Source organism: Telopea speciosissima, chromosome 2 (genome assembly GCF_018873765.1).
Source record: "Telopea speciosissima isolate NSW1024214 ecotype Mountain lineage chromosome 2, Tspe_v1, whole genome shotgun sequence".
Classification (NCBI taxonomy): domain Eukaryota; kingdom Viridiplantae; phylum Streptophyta; class Magnoliopsida; order Proteales; family Proteaceae; genus Telopea; species Telopea speciosissima.
The window spans coordinates 54,728,624-54,754,533 of NC_057917.1; the positions used below are offsets into that span (position 1 = coordinate 54,728,624).

Below are 25,910 nucleotides of genomic sequence, written 5' to 3' on the forward strand. Positions count from 1 at the left end.
AACGCAGGCAGACACGGCCACCTAATACGAGCCCCATCACATGCCTACCATCTCTCTCATCATTTTTAAGTAGATGAGAGAATTGGACAGAGGCCAACAAGGATAATATACATATGGATGATACAAATGATAAGAGGGGGAAACTGCAATAAATGTGTAGGGAATTGGACAGAGGCCAACAAGGAATACATACATATGGATGATACAGAAGATACGTATAAATAGATGGTCCAGCTTAGCCATGCCAGCAATCACAGTAGCAAATTAATACCAAGGTCGATGAGGAAATTTTGAGAAATCTGGGTGTCTGCATTGCACATAGGCTGTCTTCCCCTCATTCCCCTCCTCGGTACCATAAAATATAAGTGTAGCATTTCCACCAAGCTCCTGTAATCAGAATGATAAGAAAAATAAGGTCCGCAGGGTGTGAGGGATTTTTCCACTGTTTGTGTCAAAGCAGACCAAAGCCACCATATCCGATGATCAGTGCAAAACAACATGGATCATGCAGTCCAAACTGTTTAGTATTAAAGTTTAAAAAATTACATCACACAGCTAACCTTGGGCCTTAAAGTTATATCAGAACTTTGGAGATACCTGCAGACCAGCATGACCATCATCAACCGCATATTGAGAAGCTTTGAGAACCCAAAGTGCAGTGAGACTGTTTCTTAGGGTCTCCCTGCACTATTTAAGAGTTTCTTTCTCCAAATCTTCAAGCTGGTTAAAGTGAAAAATCAGGTATAGTTTGTTGACCAGAAAAACTATATTGTCTGTTCTGTCAGTGCACGATGCACGTAGTAAGAGAAGGGAACTAAAAAAGTGTTTCTTGAATGCATTCCCATAGAAAGTGGTTAAAGACTTAATGAGGAACTAACCGGCACCATGGTGTTAAGTAGGCCCATTTTTTCTGCTTCAGACGCACTGTAAAATCTTGCCAAAAACCATATTTCACGCACTTTTTTAGGACCAATCTGATCGAGCAGAAGAGAAGTTCTAGAAGTTAATAACAAATGTAATAGATTAAAGAAAAAAACCAAATCCTCTCAAAGAATTAGAACAAGTTCACAAGTGAGCATAAAATGGATGATGCAACGTACAGCTGGAACTTGAGAACCAGCGGAGAACCCAAGGTGAAATTGGGGATGGTGGGACTGCATATTAGCAGCAAGAAGCTCAGGAAGCTGTAGAAAAAGATGGAGCTTTAAATTGTTTTAGAATTGTGTCCATTACTTTGGTTCTGTATCCACTGGACAAGGTAATCTGGTGACCAAAAGAAAAGGCATCTCTTTCTTAGAGGCTTACCCAGCGAGACATAATGGAACTTCCGTAACCTGCATCAAAGCTCCCGACCTGCAATAATCATACATGAAGAATAGCTTGAGCATCCATCAATTACCGTGACATTTTCTCAACCAAATAATCAAATTTTAATTTTAATCATGATTTCAGTCGTGACAGAAACCAAAGTATTTTAATTTTAATCATGTAATATGCATAACTTCAATCCATGTCAACCAAAAATTTTGAAATACTTCAATTCCCTTCCCCATCAAAACGACTATATTTGGTGATATTGACCAAAACTTCAAACATCAAATTCCATGATCCCAACTATAATAGTTGGCTATAAGAATACTGTTCCACAATTCCACTATGTCAAGAACTACATCTTCCTTTAGTTCATAAACCTTCACCTTTTCTCTCACACTACATCAATCCAAGTCCTTTTTGGGCTTCCCCTTGCTTGTCTAGAGCTTTTGACTTCCATCACATGACCCTTAACAGGTGCGATCATTGGCTTTTTTGCCTGGGTATGGCAAGGAAATGAGTATGGATTTTGAAACATCCAGGTAATGTAGGTCATTCCACATGTGAACCATCTCAGTTGATAGCAAGTGATAAAAAGATGAAACCCTATTCTATTTTTAGGTAGGCTTGCTGCAATGAAGGGGATTTGGAAGGGGAGAGCAGCAAATCCTGTAATACCCCATCCCAGAAAAAGGATTTATTTATAAGTATTGATCATTGAGGTTTATGACTAATACGTACAATGCGGGATCGTTTCGAAGGAATCTGGTTCAAGTTAGCCCAACAAACAGTTATTGACATTACAGGTAAATATGATTTACATGATTTATAGCATTGAGTGGGTTGGATGACCCTAAGAATAGTGTGGACCCTACCGGTGTTCCACAGCTTAGAGAAAAGCTGTTAGAGGTACGATTTGAGGTGAAGTGTCAACTTCACTTGAGTTTTAGAGGACCATCGAGTCAGAATATGGAAAATCTCAAAACATGAAAAACATGGGAAATTGAGTTATCTTTCCATGGGAAAACGAATGAGGTCATTTGGATGTGTTTGGCTGAGATACGGCCGAAACAATGAGCATTGGTCGACCAGAGGAATTCCGAGTAAGCAGCCACTGTGACCAACCGGTTTCGACAACTGACTGGAGAATGGTAATCGACCGGTTACACCGAAAAAGGTCTTTTAAAAGAGCTGATTCAGCTCATTTCTAAGTGTTCCAACACTTGGAAGAGAGAGAGAGAGAGAGGGTTTGAGGCTCCAGATCTTGAAGATTTAAGCACCAAATCATGGTTGACACTCTTTGGATTGAAGAGGAAACACAAAAACCAAAGGAAATCTCCCCAGTTAAGGTTTTGAAGCTCTAAAAAGGTAAACTCTAAGGTCCTTCGATACTTGAGAGTTTTAAGATGATCTAATATGTTAGAAAGTTCCCTAATAGTGTTATGATAGTGTCAAAATGAATTATATAGAAAGGAGATGAGATTCCATTAAGTTATGGAAGAAAAAATAGTAAAAACTCTATTTTTCGGTTTAGGTTTTTCCAATTTGACTACCAGTCCGATTTAGGGATCGACCGGTGGTGAATAGATGCCCAAGTAGGCTATAGAGACAAGTTTAGTTAAGTATGGATGGTGGGGGACTATACCCATCATTCCAAGAGTATAAAAGAACAAACAACTGCTAGCTCAGTTGGTTGGTGGCATTGCAAGTTGGTGCATGCCCCCCCAGGAGGTCAAGGGATCGATTCTCCTGGATTGCATATTGTGCCAAAAAAAGGCACCTTTCTCCCCCTCCCCCCTCCCCCCCTAGTTGTAGATTGTGGGCTTGTCTTAGCCTTCCCCTTAGCTTGTAGTTGGCCTATGGGCCCTTGAGTAGGATAGTCCAAAAAAAAAAAAAAAAGAGTATAAAAGAGAAGCTTAATGTGAATGAAATGTCGTGTAGAGGTCCAGTTTGATCCGAAAGGTGACAGAGATTTGTCAAAGACACTGTTGAGTCCAGTAGAAACTCAGACAGGTGAGGGAATTCTAGTCATATCACCATTGTTTCCATACCACAACATGTTTTGAGATTATGACATAGCACTCTCTTACACGTTTTATAAGAAATGAAATATATGATATGTTGAGCACAACAAAGATAAGAAAGAAAATAGCAGAGAGACCGAGAGCTCACCCAGGCGACTCTTAAGATACGACCCAGATCCTTTGAGTCCCAAAGTTAGGGGTAAAAAAAGGGAGAGGCGCTGAGGGAGGAGCATGTGGGTGTCACTCTCAGGAGTGAATAAAAAAGTAAAGAAAAGTTAAAGCACGATAAAGATATTTTCAGTAAGCATGCTTTCCCAGTTAGTTTTAAATGTCATGCATGTTGTTTTATGTATGATCAGTTATAGTATACAGATTTACATATTATGTTAATAGCATGTTAATAGCATGATTGATTACATTCATGAGCATTATGTGAAATCTATTCTTCTCACTGGGCTAGTTGAGCTCACCCCATAGTTTGTGATCATTTTACAGAGTTTGCACATGTTGAGTGCCAGTGTAAGGATTGTATCCGGAGAGTAGAAGGCAGGATGTCAGGCCTTCCGAGTAGTTGATCAGAGAGATCAGAGACCTTTGATGTATTGATGTACTTGAAGTGTATATTGACAGATAGTCTTTTGATGTAAAAGTACAGACATAGTTTCAGTAGTGTAATTATGATAGTAGCAAACTAGCAATAGGGATGTGACAGTATGATGGCTGATGCCAAAGTTTTACAGATGATTAGAGGAATGTTTAAAGTATTTCCGCTGCGATATTCTAATGTCTCTGATGTATGTTATCTATAGTTTCTGCATTTAGTAAGTGACAGATTTCAACCGTTATTTAACGATGGTCCGTGAGGGCCAGCACCATATTTTATCTGGATTTAGGGTCTTACATGAGCTCTGTAGGGATGCTGAAACTAATACCTAAAATGCAAATGTGCAAGCAGCCAGTGACAATGTTTGCCACACAATCTCAGTACTCTTTCTTTTCCACCCTTAAACAGGATAACTATGGCCTGATCTAGTTATTTGTCTAATTGACAATCTAGAACATCATACATTTTAAACATGCTGAAACATAGAGATTGACCAAGAAGAAGAGTATGTTAAATGGTACACTATTAAGGATAAATAAACTTACATTTTCAAAAGCACTCTGTTATGAAACAGCCAAAGGAATTATAAGGATACTTTTTTTCCCGTGAGGAGGGGAGATTTGGGCAAGTTTTTAGTGGTTACTGTGTAGAAGACACATTTGCAGCCATCAATATTCAGAAATTTCATGAAATAGAATTAACTTGATTATGAATTGCAGTATCAAATCTTAAGTTCCAAGTGATGTTTAGACTTCAGAGGTTTCTTAACACTTCAATTATCACCAAGTGACTGGTATCCTGAAAATGATAAATGATCCGAGTAAGTCAAGTCAAAGTGAACAAAGTTTCATCAGCGCATGTCAGTCTTAAACAATGGCTGGTCAAAAATTTAAGTCGGGTAATAACAAGTGACAAGATGAACAAGATAAGGACCTTTGGGTCTGTTTGACCAAAAATAGCATTATCAGCTGTAATTGTTAGATCGCACACCATGTGCAATACATGCCCTCCTCCAACAGTATAGCCTGCAACCTGGAGAAGAGACAAAGATGGTTAATTCACAGGACAAATGACAAGAATATCAGACATATAGAGATAAAAACTGAGAGAGAATTACCATGGCTATTACTGGTTTAGGGAAACGACAAATTTGTACCTGTATGAAAACAAGGAGAATTGAAGAAATAATACAGAAGGATTATAGAAAATACAGGAGTATATTCCGGGGAAAAAAATAGATAATATACCACTGCTTGAATCTTAAGAAGACTAATATTTACACACAAAAAAAAAAAGCATCCTAGTGCAAGAAGCTCCCACTACTGTAGGGTCTGGGAGGGGCAAATGTATGCAGCCTTACCCTGCTTTGCAGGAGAGGCTGTTTCCAAGTTTTGAACCCACAACCAAAAGGGTTGCAATAGCGCAACTTAACCGTTGCGCCAAGGCTCTCCCAATTAAGACGACTAACGTTTATCTCGATATAAATATTTTTTTTAATTGCAGGAAAACAAATAAGAACAAGAAAAAACAACAGATAATAAGGACAAGAAGGCTGTACAGTACCGAACAACCAGTTCTCTCAGAATAAATTCCACCTGTAGGTCTAGAACATTAAGACGACCAAAGTTTTCAAAATCAGCATATCCATCTGTGCTTCTCAGTGATTGATCACCACCGCTACAAAAAGCCTTTGTACCCTGAAATGCAAACTTTCAACATTAACAACGAGCACCAACATATATAAAGAAAAGGACAATAACTGACAAGTACTTGTTAGCAATTATAATTTGGCTCTTATTGAATTTGGTCTGACCCAGACTCCATGACTCTATTTACCATGAAAGATCCAAGCAAACAGAAACTTAAAACAAAGGGAGAGACGTTAAATTACACTAACTAATCCTTATCCCAACTACTCAGGTCTGATGGAAGAATCCAGTCCTGCTGTACCCTAAGGCCATAGCGATTGCCAACTACTATCTTTTCTCACTTCTTCAATCCAGGTAACGTTCAATTTTCTCCTTGTCTATTAAACACCTCAACTTCACACCATATCAACCTCAGTGGTATATTCAATGGCACTCAAAAAAAAATTATAATAAATAAACTCTTCCTTCATCTTGTCAACTCTTGATGTTACTCATAAGTTCCCTGAAATTTTTTTTATTTATGAGTCTCTTGTTCCTAGTTCTTCCACTCATCTTTAAGGGCTCTAAACAAGATGCTTGATTTTATAACCTCGAGATTATGTAACTGCAACCCAGTGAAAGTCATGTTTTGGCAGGGTCCTGGGAGGGATGGATTGAAATGGTCCTAACCATTGCCAATCGTTTGCAGAAAGTGGCCCCTCTTAAAACTCAAACCGGTCTTCCCACTGGCGCCTGAACTTTTTACCTCAAGAAAACCACTCAAGGAAAATACATAGTTTATGACCAAAATAGATGAGCAAGAAGTCAAAACTGTGGCCTTATCAACCAATTAATCCAACATCATCCTTGGCAAACTACAAAGGATTCATAGTGGAAAACTTCCTTCTGATTTATAAATTTTATCAACCCATTAATCTAAAATCATCCTTGGCAAAAAACCTACAAAGGATCCATAGTGGAGGACCTCCTTCTGATTATAAATTCTTATATTTAGAATGTATAAAAGGAAAAGAGGCATACTGACATATTTAATTCGCAGAGATTACTTTTATTTGCTTCAAATATGTACCCAGAAAATTGGACCTAACCAAAATAAGATGTTTGTAAACATCCGAGAAAACACACTACTGCAAGCCCGACGCATGTTGGCACATCATTATCAAGGTTCAATGGTTAATAATCTGGTTGAAATGGTCCAACCTGATTCCAATCCAACCCATGATGTACCAACATATCCCAATCTAGATCACATGATCTGTATCACGATTTAGAAGGTAGGGAATTAACCAAACAAGGAAAATCCTAATTCTGAAAACCAGACATTTTCCATAGCTGGAAATGACAAAATATTAGATTACTGCAAACATCAAAATCACTGGAAATGACAAACATTAGCTTACTACCCAATAATAAGCTGATTTAGGTTCTGAAGTAGTATTATTCCTGCTTTCATCTCTCTCTCTCTCTCTCTCTTCTTTTCAGTTGTTTCCTCCTGAACAAACTTAAACATTCAATTTTGGAGTGATTCAGATTATATTCTGCCGTGGTCTCTATCCCTGTTTTCTCTTCCTGGTTTTTGTGTTCCCTGAAATATTCATTAGTACCCAAGACCCATCAAAAGAAATAGTAACAAAACTTGAGCACCCATGACCCAATGGTTTGCAATAAGTTGTTCTAGTAGATGAATCCAGCCAGTAGCAAAACAGGAGAAAAGAGAGGAACAGAAAAGAAAGGGAATTTGCAGAGATTATGTTCTAGAGAAAAAGAAAAAAGAGACAAAGTGAGGAATCTTTCATAGTAATTACTAAAACATGGAGACAGACACGCCTTCATCTTTGTCACAGTTTAGTTTAGTATAGCTCATAACTTCATAAATGCTATCCTTCTCAATGTATTTGGAAGAACCCATTACTGGAGGGCATATCCATTATCCAACACCCACTATCCAGCAGCATTTTGGAATACATTCTCGCATATCTCATGTTCTCCCATTTCACCAAATGATTGGAAGATCTGAGGTCCAAAGTCCAAATCCATAATCCAAAATCAGTGTGTGACAGAACCTCCAGAAAAATTTTCTCAGATTCTGTTTCATATAATCATCTCAAATATAGGCCATGATTTTCAGACTGGACATTTAGGTACTAATTCCCTATATTTTTGTCGGAAGAATTGTGCTTAATCCCCATCACATATTGGGCTGTCAAATTGTGTGCATCTTTGTACAAACTCCCCATTTTTCTACAGTGATTCCAGGTTGCAATCCTTTAAAAGCCATTAATAATAGCATTCTTGTCTCCAACTTCTGTTAATGAGATGAGTAATGGACGTTGTAATAAGCCCTTTGAATTCTATCATGCCTTGGGAGGAGGAATCCTAAAATGAGAAAGGAAGTAAACCAGAAATTGATGGAGCTTTTTGGGTTAATGAAATTTCTGGTTCATAAAGGCCATATATTCATTTTATTGATTTTGAAGCTAGATTCTTTTGCAGTTTTCTTGTTTGTTTTGCCTAATGATTAAGAACTCTCTATCTAGTTCCCAATCTAAGATTTTGGTCTTGGGGTTGCTTTGCTAATCTTAAGTGTGACTTACTATAAATGATGAAAACCATCTTATGCTACAAGACCTTTTAATTACTAAGTCGGAGAGAGACGATATAAGGAAAGGTAAAGATATATATAGAGAGAGAGAGAGAAGCAACCAATATCAAACAAAAAAACATGACAAAACACATATTTCAGACAAAGAAAGGAATAAGTTATAGCAATTTGTATACTGGTGAAGGAAGATATAGCAAAGCATACTGAATCCAACTAGGAGAGAGATGCATGAAGTTGAAACGGCAAAGAAATCCTAACTAAAACCTCTAATGGGTAAAATCGAACAGGGTTAGAGAGAAAAGAAAAACCCAGAATCAATCTTGAATTAATTGAAAATGATAACACATTAAGTAAAGCAAGACCTTCACTCAGATTCACAGTATGTAGTATATTTCACAGTTGAAGACACCTATTTGTCCAAAAAAAATAAAGTATAAGATTCTTGTCAAAGTCCATCCCTGATGTTCTACTTCAGAACTTCAAAGAACACAACAAATAGTGAGGAGGGGAGAGAAAATGAATTACCTCAGAAGGAAGTCGAAGGAGGACGGACTTCCATCAGTGTTGAGCCACTCATAGGCGATGCAGGGAGAAATGGGAAACAGGGAATCACGGGAGTTGAAGGAGTGGGGGATGAAGGGAAACAGGAGTCGGTTGGTTTTGATAGAGAGAAAAAATATTTGAGTATAATATGGGGTACCAACAATTCGAAAAAATAAAATAAAAAAAGATATTGAGGGAGAGAGGGTATTTAGATAAGAAAAAAAGTAAAGTAATCGAGCGAAACGTAGCATATGGTTGATTTTCTGAATTTTCAGGATTTGAAGTTGTAGCACTTGACTTTGTACGTTGCTTTGAGTAACCATTTATTCTTTACCAAAAAAAAAAGAGTAACCATTTATGTTTCCCATCCCCCCCACCTTTTATTTGCATGTATGGTTGCTCTTACGGTCCTTTTATTCTCATTGTATCTTTGACGTCAATTTTCTACATGCATATATTTGCTGGCATACTAACCTAGGGGGAAAATCCATCAAATTGCCATTAAAGAAAAGAAAAAAAAAAAAAAAAGGACAAATCAGTGGAAAAAATAAATGCAATTAAACCAACACATGAGACTGCTATCACATTATTCATGGAAAGGAGGCAAGTGAATTATTACTTGAACAAGTGCAGATTTTAAAACATAAATCCATTAAAAGGGAACTCAAGTTTTATGGAAATGGGAGGAACTAAGTGAAAAAGAACAATACATCAAATAAGATGTTGCAACATGATTAACTTATACTTTATGGAAAGGGGAGAGGACAGAACTGGGCTGGGTCTGCGGCATTATCCATTTGGACAGAGGGAGAGTCATGGGGTGGATGACAAAAAGATAGGTCATTACGGATGTATTCAAGAAGAGCTCACAACTGGCAAATGTATTTGTTCACCTGCAAACCTGAAATTCATGGAGAAACCTTCAAGTTCCAATTACACTTGTAGTCCTGTTCTGTGGTATATATGCTATATTCGATATTCAGTATTCAATACATCAAATTGTGCCAAGAAGAAAAATAGAGGTGGTCAGTTTTCAATTATTCATGGATGTTTAATGGATTCACAGTTATAACGTATGGGGATGAAGGAGTTATACACAACAGATCAAGTTATATCTGATTCTCTAATGCATCAGAGGAAAAGAGAGGGGGGAGAGGAATTTGCCAATAAATGGATGCATCTTTTTGCTTTCTCTCACGAGGGTTCACCCACCCAGTTTCACTGGAAAATTGGAAGGCTCTGTCAAGACCTCTACAGTGAGAATTTGACCTTTACAAGTGCAAAGAAGAGGAAGAGATTACAACCGTTAGTTAATCAGTTCTTGTGGTAGGTCCAAATGATTCGGCATAAAGCACCAAACCTCCACAATCATATTAGGAAGCCTGGTAGCTGTTACAAACAATTGAAATTGAATAGCTCATTAGAAACGAAAATTTTGAATTTTGAAAAGAAAATACTTCAAACAATGTAATCTTTTAAGCAAGGAGATATACACTACAGATCAAGTTATATCTAACTCTCTAATGCATCAGAGAAAAAGAGAGGGAAGAGCGGTAAGAATCTGACCTTTAAAAGCACAAAGAAGAGGAAGAGGGTGAGAATACAAAGTGAAAGAGACTGCAACCGTTAGGAAATCGGTTCTTGTGGAAGACCCAAATGATTTGGCATAAAGCACAAAACCTCCACAATCATATTAGGAAACCTGAAAATGTTACAAACAATTGAAATTCAATAGCTCATTAGAAAAAACAAATTTGAAAAGCAAAAACTTCAAACAGTGTAATCTTTCATGCAAAGAAAGGCTACCATTTCATAAGTCATTATCTCAATCTATTACAACTTAGATCGAAAATAGAATGATTTAATATTTAGTAGAGAAAGTGAAGTGTACCGAATAGAGAGAAAGAGAGCTTATGATGCTGATCAGAAAGAGAGGCACAGATAATAATGATTTCGGTTGTAGTGAGATAAGATATAGTGCTTATGAATCAATAGAGATACCTTCCCAATTTGTTGTCAAAAGGCTTAGACATTTGAGTATGTGAACATCCAGTTACCATGGGAAACTTAGTAAACTGATTTTTTTTTTTTTTTTTTTTTTTTTTTTGGATAGGAAGTAAACTTATTTATTGAAGCGTGTCCAGCGCGAGGAATCCGAATTACATAATTCCGAAATCCAACGAGTGGAAGGTGGCCAAACTGTCTCACACGCTATAGATAGGGCTTTCCTAGCAAGAGAGTCAGCCACGCTGTTCATCTCTCTTGAAACATGATGGAAACTACAAGCATTAAAGCAAGGACTCAAACAACGGATGTCATGCATGATGTTGATCAGCGCAATTGGGGGGTAAACTGATTTTTTGTATCAAGGAATTACACATGTAATAAAAGTTACAACAATAAACTAAACCAACCAAAAAAACCCATGCCTAACTACCCATTTCAAGAAAATGTAGGATGAACGAAGATGTCAAGCATGTTATTGGTGGTCCAAGTTTAATTGGATTAAATAAACTGGTTTGCTAGTTATTCCAATAAGATGACGTCCAAACTTGAATTAAGAATATCCATGTCAATCACCAGTCACCACAATGTTCAAGAATCATTAAGATCGAACACTTGATATGTATATGAGATGGAAAAGATAAATATAGCAAACGTGTAGCTAATAAAAATACCCAGAAATAAACAGAAGATAATGAAGCATGCAATTCTAATAAACAAACAAGTAAACATTAACCCCAAAATCAAATATACCTGATTCTTGACAGAGGATGCATTGGGTTTTAAGTCCTGAACGATGCTCTTGCTTTCCAGATCCCAAATCTTAACACTCTCTTGCGTCGCCGCGCAAAGCCAAAATCTATTCAGACTGTAACAGAAAACGTGAATAGTACCCCAAGCGTCACGCGAAAGAAGCCTCTTAGTCTCAGACAAGTCTCATACCAGCGTCACACCATCCTTCCCACCATTGGCAAACAGAGCCATCGGGTGAAATTGCAACGACGGAGGTCTTTGTTCTCTGCAATGACGGAGGCAGGGATGGACTATTATGAGAGAGAGAGAAGGATGTGGGGGGGGGGGGGGGGGGAGGGGGGGAGGGGGAATAGAGAAGAAGGGAGTCAGGGACATTAAAGAACACAAACTGATAGATTAGTTGAACCGCAAGCCAGGATGACATTTGTTCTCTGCAACAATGGAGGCAGGGATGGACTATTATGAGAGAAAGATAATGACATAGATAGGCAAAAGAGAGAAATGGAGTTAGGAACATTAGGGATGGGGTCGATTATGGGTGAGCCTTGTGCAACGATGAAAAGAGCAGCAGATGGAGATGTTTCTTGGTTCAAGCTCCAGGGCTTCTACGTGGAAAATTTTTCATTAAATCCTCGAGAGTGAAAGGAGTTTAATGGAAAAAAGTTTTCTTAAAAAAGGTAGAATAGAGAACAAAAAGGATTTTATTAGAAAGGGTACCGGAAATTTGAGAATGATAAAGAAAAAAAATATTGAATAGAGTAAAGCTGTTTGTAACCAGGTCGGTTACGAGTGAATGTTGTAACCATTTTTTTTTTTTCTTTTTTACCCTTGATTATTCTCCTTCTTGTAACACTTTTGGTAATTTCATTCTCTCTCTCTCTCTCCCCTCCCTCGTGGTCTCGGTTCCCCACTCCTCTCTGCCTTCCGTCTCCCTTTCCTCTCCGGCTCTGGTTCCCCCACCCATATTAAAGGAAATGAAATTCCATAGACTAGCTTTTGCAATTATATATATTAGTTCACAGAGGTGTTCATTGATTACCCAATATAATTTCCCCGAAGAAATACTCCCCTTCAACACCGTTTCAAAGTTCCCAATTTTCTTTTTACCGACATGTTCGCAATTAGCAAAGATTCAAAGAGGCTTTGCAACAGAGTCTCGCCCCAGCGCTCCCATGTTTCTCTCTCTCTCTCTCTCTCTCTCTCTCTCTCGTTCTGAAAGAAACACCAAAATCTCAACTTTTTGGAACCTGTCAGATGTTCTCTTTCTGATTTCCTTTTACACCCGTCAGCCTCGAGGAATTGCAGTGGCGACTTGAGTTGCAGCGACACCCAGAAGGCCCAAGATTGGTGTGATTCCAAGTAAGTACCTGAGTCGGGGGGCGTCAATCCTGAAGGACTTACAGTAGCGTCAATCTTCTGGCCCTGTTGTTGAGAGCCGGGTCAATGCATTGGACGAAGTGGCTGCAATAATGGATCGTAGGGGTTTGCAGCAGCAACACTCTCTCCCTCCAAAATATGTCGAGAACCTCCTCGAATTCCGATCTACATCGCTGGCAACAAACAAACTCTACTTTGCTTTTCAGTTCCAATCCGAGACCACTAGGGAATGTGTCTTCCCTGTCTCATCTCCCCGAGCCTCAACCTTACAGGAGATTGGTGAAGATCCGATGTTGCTTTCGGCCATTTTTTTATTTTTTTAGATTTTCCCCTTTTCTTTCCACCCTTGTTTCGTTCAGAAATCATAATTTATATTGCTTGCTGCTCTCGGAGAACATTAAGTCTGAGTGCTCCAGCAGTAATGGCAGCAGGGTCGACAGTTGTTGCTTTGGTTGCTGTACGGCCCTTATAGACGAGATTGAGGTCATCCTCACTTCTCTCGGAGAAGATGAAGTCGGAACTGTAGTCTGTTGGTAGCGACTTTGAATTGAAAAGTGAGAACTCAGAGAACTGGAAGGATTCCATCAGCAATGATTGGAGAAGATCGGAGAAAGAGAAAAAAAGGGGATGTCTCCTCGCTTCTCTTGGAGAAGATGAAGTCGGAACTGAAGTGTGCTGGTAGCGACTTCGAATCGAAAAGTGAGAACTCAGAGAATTGGAAGGATTCCTTCAGCAATGGTCGGAGGAGGTCGGAGAATGAGAAAAAAGGGGATGTCTGTGCCGGAATTGGAGAAGCATCATGATAAGAAGAGGGGTAGGGAAAGAAATTGTAAATTTACATTGTTAATCCTTTTAAACAACTGACATGTCAACTTATAAGGGATAAAAATGTTCGATTACAAAATCTGTTTGTAATCTTCTTGGTTACAAACAGACGCACCCTATTGAATGATAGAGAATAATAAAAATGTGTTAAAGAGATTTAAATAAAAAATAAATGATAAAATAGTCGTTGGGAACAAGACGATGGGGTTTCAGATCTTAATTGTCCTTCAAATGGTATAGTTAACCAGGGTTATGATAGGGGTATGGTTGGTTAATCAGAGTTAGGGTATGGGTTGGGGTAACCAGGGTTAGATAAGAACTTAAAAACTTCTTATTAAATTTAGACCATTAGATCAGCTAATGCCACGCGTCAAGATTCAAGGGGGTATTTACAAGAGCTTACAGATGGGGAACCTGAGAGGAGAAAAATCCGATAACTAACGACACAATTTCACCTTTCTAGATGAGGTTTTTTTGGGGTGTGGATTTCACTGGTAGTTTCTGCTCTTGTTAGTAAGACTGTTTATGCCTGACAACATTAACAAAATTAGTAGTTTCAACTTACCAATTGTATTGACTGCATCTGGTGATGGATGTGTGCTTGGTACTTGTACTTAGGCCTTTTTAACAATCTGCATTACTTCTCAACTTCTACATACATGTTTATATATATTAGTAAACGTACACGTGCATTTGACCTTGCACGTGTGATCATATGTAAAGGCAATAGAGAAACAAGTTGGGGTAGATCATAGAGAGAACGACAGATTTTAAGAGCGAAAGAACGTAAAGGAGAGTCAGAGAAAATAAGGCCCATGGAAGGGGTAGAGAGAGAGAGAGAGACCTTGGGAAGGAGCTGGAAAGAGAAAAGGTGTTATGTGTGTCTTGAATTCTTGGACCCGTTTCGGAGAATGACCCACTCCAACATTTTTTATGGCGACCTGAATGAAATTTTTTATGAGATCTATGATGGTAGCAGAGGGCTAGGACCGATAGACCCAAGCCCGGAGCCCATCACCCGATGGATCGACTCGGATCCGATGGAGGAGTATTTATGTTCTTTACCTGCTTGGTTGTTAGGAGTGAGATTTGGGGTTTTTTTGTTTTAGGGTTTTAGGGAGGGAGCAGTAATGCCGTTTTTGGGTGTTCTTAAGAGATTTCCATTGTAACTTTCTCCGATTTTCATAGTGAAACAGTTTCGCCTTTGCTCGTGGATGTAGCACACCATACTGGTGTATGAACCACGTTAAATCTCTGTGTCATCTTGCTCTGTTTTTATTTTTTTTCGTGTTTTGATTGGTGTTTTGCTCTAACAAAAGGGGACAAGGTAAAGGGGAAGAATTCAAACGGACAAAAAAGAGAGATTGAGTTAAAAAAGAGTCTCCTCTAAAATGTCTACGAGAAAGAGAGTTTGTTAAATTAAATAATATATGAGAAAAGACCTTGCTTTGTCACTGGCCTATGCCCAAACATGAGCACCTGAAATTATTGCCCAACCCCTCCTGAAATAAAAAATCTCATCCGTGTTGATGTTCCTATGCACGCGCAAATGCACATGTGGGCATTTTTAAACAATCACGTATAAGCACAAAATATGCATGGATGGAATAATTTGATGAAACAATATACATAATGCACCAACTTCAGTAAGTAAACCATCTAAAGGAATTCAATCATTAACTTACAACATAGTTTTTTCAAGTCAAGTAACATGACAGACCAAGAGTCAATTGCACTATAGCTATATCATCAATGAAAGGAAAAATTACACTGCCACCCTCTGAGGTTTGTACTAAATACAGAACGATCCCAGTGTTTCTAAATTATATAGCTGCACCCTGAGTTAGGTGTTATGGTTTTAGTTAAGTTTGCCTTCAAATGTCTAATATTCCCCTTAGATTGTCGACACATGGCAGAAATCCGACAGTCAGATTTGAATAATGACTTTCACCCATCCAACCCTAACCTATCCCTAGTTACCCATCCTCTCTCCTCCTTCTCTCTCTCTCTACTGCAACTCCTGTCGGAGACGACGGCACAGCCTCTGTGAGCATGGTAAAGAGAATCGTTGCAGGCCTACTCTTTGGACAACTACTGTCTGACTGTAAGATCGAGTATATACATGACTGTAAGATCGATCTTTGAGGCCTCTCTCATACCTGAATTTTTGATTTTGTGAAGAAGCATTTTACATTTGTCTATAGCATATAGAGTACAGCGTAGAGAGAACAGAGAAGGGAAAAAAAATCATAGAATGAGATGAAGAGAAGAAGAAGAAGAGGGTTCTATGTTTATATCTTCTTTTTCTATTTTTTCCCGTTAATCCTTGAGAACATGTGAGGTGAACAGAAATGAATGATACAGTTGAGTATGGTTTCTTGCTTCTTTCTTCTCAAATGCAGCTTTTCCTCTTCTCTTTTTTTTCCTTCCTCAATCCTCCTTTTCCCTTTCCCCTTTCTTTTAGAGATTTTTATGGAGAGGGATAGAGAAGGATGGGAGAGAGAGGTGCAATCAATCTTCAGAGTTGTCATTTTCAAATCCTCTGGATAATCACCATGAATATCTTTATCTGTGCTTGGTTGCCGTCGAGAGTTGCAAGAGAGAGAGGGTGGGGTGAGATGCTTCCTTAGAAGTGGTTCTTGAGGTTCAACACAGAGACACTGGTATAGAGATGACACCTCTTGGAAGCTCAACCACTTCAAGGTGCCACACCCCCATCAAAAGTTCCTCCCCTGCTAGGCACAACCCTCCGGCTAACAGGTCAGGCCCCTTGGGCTTGGGGTCTTCAAATTCCAGCAGCGTTACTGAGTTCCAGGAGTGCCATTTCGCGAAGCTTGAGTTTGGGACACAGTTTGATTCAGTTGTGTCAAATTGGAGCTCTAGGGAAGAGGAAGAGGAAGTATCATAAAGCTTGAGATATTTTGAGACAGACAGTGGTTGTCCAAAGAGTAGGCCTGCAACGATTCTCTTTACCATGCTCACAGAGGCTATGTCGTCGTCTCCGAGAGAGGAGTTGCAGTAGAGAGAAAGAGAGAGGGAGGAGAGAAGACGGGTAACTAGGGTTAGGTTAGGGTTGGATGGGTGAAAGTCATGACAATTTAAGGGGAAATGGACAGAAACACTGAAAGGGGTATATTAGTCATTTGGGGACAAACTTAATCAATACCGTAACTAAGGGTGTCAATTGGGACGGTTCCCGGTACTTGGGACGGGACGGTACCGGTACCGGTACCAAAAGTGTCAATCCCAGTACCGTCCCATTTACTTAACGGGACCAAACCTAGATCCTAGTCTCGATTACTAGCGGGATAGGACGGTACCGGTTCCTAAACGGTTCTAGGCACTGTAGAAAAAGGAAGAAGTTTAATTGTTCCTAATGGAAAAATCCGATTGTGTTTTCCTCTTTGATTTCCCAAACAAAACCTTATTATCACACATGTTACTGTCACATGGTACTACTAAGTGGAAAAAAGAAAAACCTGGTACATGAAGTTGCTTGCAGGAAGAGAGAGTAGCACTGAACCAGGATTTTGAGAGGCGAGACTTCAAGAGCTGCGACTGTCCCGTCCCTAATGCATGATAAATATAATTCTTATACCCTATTTTTTCTCCCAAAAAAAAAAAGATCTTATATATTTTTTCTTTTTTAAACGGTACTAGTATGTCCGGTACCATTCCGGTACCTTATTGGTATTTCGGTACTGGTACCGTTGGGAATCCCATCCCAGAACCGTCCCGTCCCATTTATCATTCGGTACCAAAATCAGATACTAGTAACTTCCCATTTACTAATGGGACGGTACGGTACCGGGTTTTAACGGGACGGTATTGGGACGGTTCCCAGTTCTGGTCCCAAATTGACACCCTTAACCATAACACCTAACTAACTGAGTGGGTACTTAGGGGGTGCGGCAGTATAATTTAGAAACACAGGTGGTCGCTCTGTATTTAGTACAAACTTCAGGGGGTGGCAGTGTAAATTTTACCTTAATGAAAACATCCTTCATATGGTTCATTAACCTAGCGAACAAATTAGAGAAAGCAAATCAATGAACACCTGTGAAGAAAAGAAAAAGATGTTTAAGTCTCGATTTCGATAAGAAAAGAGAGGATTAGAGAGATTCGATGATCTTCTGTCTTGATTTTACTGTTCCCCTTCACCCCAAGCCCTTAGTTTTGCTTTGTAGCTCATTTGAACTGAAATAGTCTGGCTGCCCATTCAATGGTAACTAAAACCTGCAAATCTGGAATGCGAAAGAATCAAACAGGTTAGAGAGAGAAAAAAATGCAATCTATAAACCCTTACTCAGACAGAGAAGATAGAAGGGAAAGTTAAGGGGAGGGTCAGAGAGAGAGAGATGAGAAGAGATGTGAGTGATTGTAGGGAGAGAGATGAAAAATATATCTGCATTACTTTTACCTTGAACATCCATCACTGGGGAAGAAGACCATGAACGGTCAGGGAAGAGAAACTCTTCAAAAAAAGGTGGAGAGAATCAAAGGTGTGAGAAGGCACAGGTACGATGGAGAGACAAGTGTTTCAATATAAGAAAATAAAGAAATAAAAAGGGTACCAATAATTTGGGAAGAACAAAAGAAAAAAGTCAAGGGGCAAAAGGTTTAGAGGCTGCCATAGACCAAAAGGTCAAGAGGCAAGCTGTGAAGCTAGGGAACACTTGTGTAGTTTTGGTATAAGTATATTCCTATGAAAGGTCAAGAGAGTCATTGAATCTAAGAGGTGAAAGAAAGAAAACTAATCAAACTATATCAACTGTTTGTCTTTACACAAGATTGGGGCATATCAAAGTAGTTTTCTCAGAAGTTGTTCCAATTTCCAAACAATCTTTTTTTCTTTTCCTTCTTGGGGAGGGGTATCTAGGCTGTGAAATTTTACAAGTCACTGAAGTTTTATTAATTGGTTGTTGTACTGCAATGCCTTTATATTCTTCATGTTGGTGAATTTTATTATCCTTTACTTGACATTGTTGTGACATCAATTTGATTCGTTATCTTTTAAACTTGTGCATACGGCTGGTTTAAGTATTGTAAGGGGTATCTTCACTGATTAATTTATGTCTAAGTAGTTACCAAAATCGTGGTTGTTTTTTGAGCAACCAAATAAGAACTGATGCAATGCAAGTTCTTTTTATAAGAGGAAAGCCATTCAGTAAACAGAACAGTAATTAGCTGCACAGGTGGGACAAAAGCTGTGTGACAGATTTGGTGTATTCACCAACTTATGCACAATGTATTGGACTGTCTATTAGACCATTGGTTGCAGTAATTCTGTATTGATAACGTTTATTGAAATCAGAGGTGATGCTTTCTTGGTTTACAATATCTATTTATACAATTTTATTCTTGAACCCTCCCAAAAAAAAAAAAAAAAAAAAAAAAAAAAAAAATATATATATATATATATATATATATATATATATATATATATATATTAGTTTGTCATGTCATTTACTTGCATAGGATTCCTGTGCATTAATGTTTGTGTGTAGAAATTTCTCCATTTACTCTTATGTTGATGACTGAAACAAGGAAGAACACAATCTTCAAAATAATTTCAATCAATTTACATAAGATGTGTTAGGGAACATATCAAAATATATACTAACATAACTCAGTAAAAAAATTCATCTTTATATGGAGTAGCAAATCTCCAGAATGCCATAACATTTGGTATTTGGATTTGCCCTTAAATAAGATATTTTCTTCCTTCAGCGAGTGTACTTCTCCTGAATAGTAAATAAAGTACTGTCAATCATTTCTGCAACTTCGTCAAGGTAAAGAATTAATATTTGTTTGTGGCAATTAGTACACTGAAATACGAAATCAGAATCCTAAGAGAGCTTTACGTCATTGGGCATCAGTTTATATCCACGAGAGTAAGGGAGGTAAGAATAGAATTTGACAAAGAGATGGAAAGGGGGAGGGGGGAGTAAGGATTGCGGAAACTAATAATTTAAAATAATAGAGGAGAGAGAAAGTGATGAGATAAGGACAAGAGAGAGAGAGAGAGAGTAAGGGAGGGGTGTGTTGGGGGGAAGGACATCATTATATCCCTGGGGTGGGAAAATCAGCAGCTTGGAGATAAAGAGTTTTTTATATCTTCACCCATCAGTGTTAGAGGTATCAACAGTGGCCAGACCGGATGAGCAGTGGGGCGAGTGCCCTTGTGCTTTCATCACATTGAAGCCAGGAGTAGATGGATCATATGAAAAAGATTGTCTGAGAATATAATAAAGATTTGCAGGTCCAAGATGTCAGCATATCGGGTTCTTAAATCTGTAGTTTTTGGTCCTTTACCAAAGACGGCTACAAGATACAGAAAAGTTTGCGGTGAGCCAAGACTAAGGAAATGGGACCCATCATGAGAGTATACTGTAAACCAGTTGTGCTTTAGGCAGGGGGTTATGAACTTCTAATATTGTTGTAGTTAAGAGTGTGTCTAAAAGGGGGTATTTATTATTGTTGAGGCTCAGTTGTGGTTCGCTTGTTCTTAATGTAATGATGGAAACCTATCAGTAATCATTATCTTTGGTTTTGGTATTTTCCCTTGCAGTTACAGGGTAAATACAAAAGATCACTGGTAATATGGATGGGTTGCCTAAACATTCCCAGAGAAAAAAGGGGTTGGGGTTGGGGTTGGGGTTGGGGGGAGAAGTAGGAGGAGAAAAGGGTTATCAATGGTTTTGTTTTTGGGGAATCGAAGAAGTCCAATCTTGTTAAGATTCTAATTTCATCTATTAAGAACATAGAGCTTAGAATCCTTTTAACTTCATTAGGCAGTGGAAGGATAAGCTCTTAGATGTTGGGGTGGCTTCTGCTCACTGAATAGTAATTCAGGAGTTGAGCATCCTAGAAATGGATTGAGATGGTTATTTGGCTTTGGTTGTGAAGCCATTGGTTGGATCAGTGGAGACAACAATGGTCAAAAGAATAACAAATATATAGCAGCTATTCCTATGACATGGATCTGATGGACTCTCGATTGAGGAAGGATACAAGCCGTCAAAGAGGTAGTACTTGAGAGACGTAATATGTTTGGAGAGATCGAGAGAGAGAGAGAGAGTACTTGAAGAACGTACTTAATTGTTTGCCACCATAGATTGAACATTTCTGATTGATGAAAATAACTAACATAATAAGATTAAAAAAGAAAAAACTTAAAATTGCAGTGAGGCCATAAAGAACAGAATCTGTAAGGTTACGACAGTTAATTATTGCCTGCCTGCTCTAACCCGCCTCAATCTGTCATTTAATAAACACTATGTTCAACGATTTAAATGTGCAAACATGGAGCGTAACTGTTCATTTGCATGATAAAAACTAGAACCAAACACTTACAAGTTTGATCAAATTTCAATGGCCAGATTCAGATATGCGAGCCAAAACTACAAATAGAAAAAACTCAAGATCCCAAAAAAATTGAAGTCCAACTTTATGTCACCCCATCCAATCACTGGAAAAAAATAGTTATTTTTTTTATTTTTTGGTAATAACATGGAAAAAATAGTCATCCAGGGCCAGGGGTATTAAACCCTTTCCAGGTTAAAATTAATTTTTACAGTCCATCATGGAATGAGCAGATGAAAGAAGTGGAATGAGAGGTTCATTTTGTCTCTTTTTCATTGTAAGATTGAGGGAGAAAGCTCTTCTGGTATATATGGTAGAGAGGGTTATATATTTCCCAAATAGGCTTCCACCAAGTAGGGGTGGTGGTAGTTTCCCAAACTGTACCACCTCTCCTTTATCATAATAGTCACTAGGTTCAATTATTCTACCAAAAAAAAAAAAAAAGACTAGGTTCAATTAGCCACCTTAAGTGGTTGGGAATCAAATCCCACTGACATAGGATGTGGGAGTTTGAATTTTAAATTCAAAATCTCATATCCATGCCTAAGACGAATGGGTGGGTCCTTACTCCTTAGTCCACTTTGATGGACACATCTCTTCCAACAATCTCTCACTCGTACATCAAAGCCAATGGAATTAGGATCTATATCCTTACAACATTAGATCAAATCTCATATCTAGAGATTTCAAAATAATATATCCTCTCGTGAATATATGATTCATATAGACATGTTGTCGTAAAAGGTGATCTAAATCATAAAGGGGTAGGACGACCTCATTGGGATATAATCTATCATGCAATGTATCAAATAGTACATTGTTGATATAATATCTATCAATACAATGTGATACATTGCTTTGTGTTAGACCCAGCTCCATACAAAGAATCCCATAAGGCCTCCATTGACCATAATAAATCTGCTGAATTCTGTCGATAAGCTTCGAATAAAAACCAAACTGCCACATCACATTAAAGAGGAATCCCCATTCTAGAGTGTCATAAGCCTTCTGAAAATCCAACTTCAATCCTATATTATCATCATTGATTTTTGAATGCATTAAAAATTTCATCTATGAAGCCATATAAACATTGAAATTATCACTCTCCTTTTCAAGAAAGCACTCTGCTCTTCAGATATTATTTTTGGGAGAATCAAAGACAAACGAGAAGACCCAACATATAGGCCTGAACTGAGACACCAGCTTAGCACCCTCTACCTTTGGAATTAAGGTAATAAAATTCCTGTTTACACCTTTTGTCACTACCCCTTCCTAGAAATTTTTTTAACAGCTTCACATATATCATTCTCCACAATAGACCAGCAAACCCGAAAGAAAATCTTTGGGAATCCATCTGAATCAGGAGAGCTATCCGGATCTAGATCAAAAAATGTTTTTTTTTTTTTTTTAAAATCTTCTCATCTTCAGTGATTGCAACTAACATAACATTATCAAACGCAATGATCAAAGTTGGAATTGATGCCAAAATATCTGTTGCCCAATCAGATTCTGATACGAAATAACAGTACTGTCCTCCTTTTGCATCTCTATAATCATGCTTTTAGGCCTGGTGATTTTGGAGAAGGTGTGAAAAAATTTGGAATTTCAGTCACCACACTTCAACCATTTCAAACGGGATTTCTCAGTTCATACTTTCTCAAAGAATAAGTATTAACATTCAAATTAAAGAAAGAACATAAGGAAGAAAAGAGAGAAGAGTGGTTGGAAGGGAGAGATCAATGGTGTTTTAAAGAATTTGTGAAGTTGGTTTTGAAGGAGAAACAAGGAGAGCTATCCGGGTCTAGATCAAAAAAATGTTTTATTTTTTAATCTTCTCATCTTCAGGGATGGCACCTAAAATAACATTATTAACCTCAATTATCAAAGAAGGAAATGTCAGGATGGCCGAGAGGTCTAAGGCGCCAGACTCAAGTTCTGGTCTTTGTGAGAGGGCGTGGGTTCAAATCCCACTTTTGACAAAATAAATAAATCTTTTGCTGGATTGTTGACTGTTGGATGCGTCTTTCAAGTGTCGACTTCTCCACCTAACACTGTCGAACACATTTTAAGAATTGAAGAGGATAATTTTCTCTCATTAGAACATAATATAATTATATGGGATTCATCTTGGGTATAATGGACTGTTTGGGGATCATGGACTTAATTAGAACCTAATATGAATAAATAGAACTTATATTATGTGTAAGGACTAATATCATGGAATAAGGGACTGCCCTATACATATTACTTATTTTAGGGTCATAACACATCTTATGAAAACACTAATAAAGGCCATGGTTTGGGTACATGAAATGCATGATTTAACATGCTAAATTAGGCTAGTATTGGGGCTGGACTTTATGATTAGCTTAAATTACACACATTAAATGATATATATACCTAGGGTCATGTAACTTACTAATTAAAGACTAAAATGAAGTAAGTGTGCCACTACTCTAAACTATAGAGGGAACCATAAATAAATACTAACTAGGGTACTGTTAGAATGGGATATGAAACAGTAAGCCAAATTAGAGCTATAAGACTAGTTTATTTTATTTATAGGAATGATTTAGAGCCTAATGGAAAAAGTAATATGATCTAGGGAGTATTATGCACATATTAAAAATAGTAAGGACCTAAGTTTAAAATTATTGAATAAGTATACTATGCATGGTTAAAAACTGTTAATTAAAATAGTTATTTATTGAGATAGCAAATTGCCATCCTATAAACTATAAATCAAGAATTTAAATAAAGGCCGAAAGTAAAGAATTATACCCTATAAATATTAAAAGGATCCTGGCATAACCCTTGGACTTAAAATATAATTTTAATGAGTATGACAAATACAAAGACTCAAATATTAAGATAATTATAAAAGATGGACCTCGGACCTAAGGAACCTAATAGAAGGACCATATATAGAATATAACTAGAGTTTAAAAAACTGGAATAAAACCCTAAATTAAAAGGATCCGTCTATGTTGACGGAAATTCAAGAACACTAGCAGAAAGAGGTTCTTTTAGCTCCTTTTAGACACAAACTGCATCGGTGAGTGGAACATCGATTTACCCATGTTTTACAAAATTACTATTTTATTTAATGATGCCGATGCATACAATTTAAATGATGTTTTATTATTATAAATTGCAATGAAATGATGTGTATTAAAATCGAATGGAATGATAGAAATGGAAATGTAATGGATGGATTTAAATAGAAGCCCATGAGCTGCAGACATTCCCTAATAACCTCCCATCTTACCCCTGCCCAGTACTACCGTGTGTGCCCTAGACATAGTAGGGTGGTGAAAAGACCACCTTACCCCTGCCCGAGCGAGGGTAAGGCGGTCTTTACCGCCTTGTTGTGTGTAGGGCGTACGGCAGTACCAGGCAGGTAGGCGGAAGTAGATGATCCGAATTCGTGATGAAACCTTAAAGATGGCAATATTAAAGTAGTAGGTCTGAAAGAAATTCAGAAATAAACATCATATAAAAGAGAAGAAATATGTAAAAAAATTCTGCGATGTTAGTAAATTTGACAAATTAAGAGAAATCTCAGGTCCAAATGAATAAAAACAGGGAAATAAAATAAAATAAAATTTGGGGTGTCACTGCTTCCTAAGTCAATTCAAAGCAACATAGACATAATTATAACCTCATTTGAACTGGAATAAGTCACAAAATACATATTATTAAATAAGAAATAAGGTTTAAAATATAAATTTGAAATGGCAGTGGGCTTAATTACTCCAAAGGGGAATGATCCTATTTTTATAGACTAATTAAGAGGTGGTTTCACTTGCCTGTTGCCTAAGAGCTTGTGAAGCCTGATAAGAAGTTCAACTTCATCTTGTGTGAACTCTCCTCTCTTTATATTTGGGTTGAGATAGTTTACCCATCTCAATCTGCAGCTCTTTCGGCATCTTCGCAGCCCTGAGAATTGAACAAAGACTCTCTTTAGTTCATTTTTCTGGATCCAGACCTTCTACGGTGCGCTGCCCGTAGCAGCCTGTGCGGCACAGACTGAGCTGCGTGCATAATGACTGTTGCTCGGGCAAGGCGTTTAGACAGGGGTAAGGCGGTCATGCATGCTGGGTTCAGTCTGCACCACTCAGGCCACTATGGACAGCGCACCGTAGTGGATCTGAATTCCATTTTTCTTCTTAAGTTTCCAAACATCTATCTCTCTCTCTCTCTCTCTCTCTCACTCTAGAAAGTAAAAAAACAGAACCTAAAAGAGACCAGAAGATCGAGTAAACGATAATACCTGCTCTAAGAGGAACATGGCGCCAATTTCCTTCTCCATACTTAGTAATGCATTGGCGTAGAAGAATGTCTTCTTCTTCAGTCCAACTTCCTTTTCTTACTGCAAACGACGACCGATCCATCGAAGGGTTACCTTAATTACTTCAATAATACTTTGAAGGGTTAAGGGTTACCTTATAATTACATATTTATATATATATATATATATATATATATATATATAGATGGGACTGCGAGAGTATGGATATTACCAGCCTGTCTTGTGCCCGACCTGTCTTATACTCTATGTGGTTAGCCTAATAAAGATAAGGGGTATAAATGGAATTTTAATATTATCATTTCAAATCCCGAGCAGAGGACCTACACCCTATGGAGGGGTCAGATATGTCCCCACCCATCCCCATGTGGGTAGTTGATCCGGATTCCAATGGAGTTCAGATCTGGTATCCACATGGGGATGGGTGGAGACAGATCTAACCCCTCCATGGGGTGTAGGTTCCACACCCATGGGGTGTAGGACCCACCTCTAGGGTGTGGGACCTACACCCTATGGAGGGGTTAGATCTGTCTCCACCCATCCC

General features: G+C 38.1%; 1 non-coding gene and 1 pseudogene across 1 annotated transcript; one reads left to right on the top strand and one right to left on the bottom strand.

Moving 5' to 3' along the window:
• Window positions 1-244: 244 nt before the first annotated feature.
• On the bottom strand, window positions 245-11,721 carry LOC122650879 (annotated as a pseudogene).
• An 11,231-nt stretch (window positions 11,722-22,952) lies between these two features.
• TRNAL-CAA lies at window positions 22,953-23,036 on the top strand. Its single transcript has one exon. It is a non-coding gene; the product is annotated as a tRNA-Leu (tRNA).
• Window positions 23,037-25,910: the final 2,874 nt, after the last annotated feature.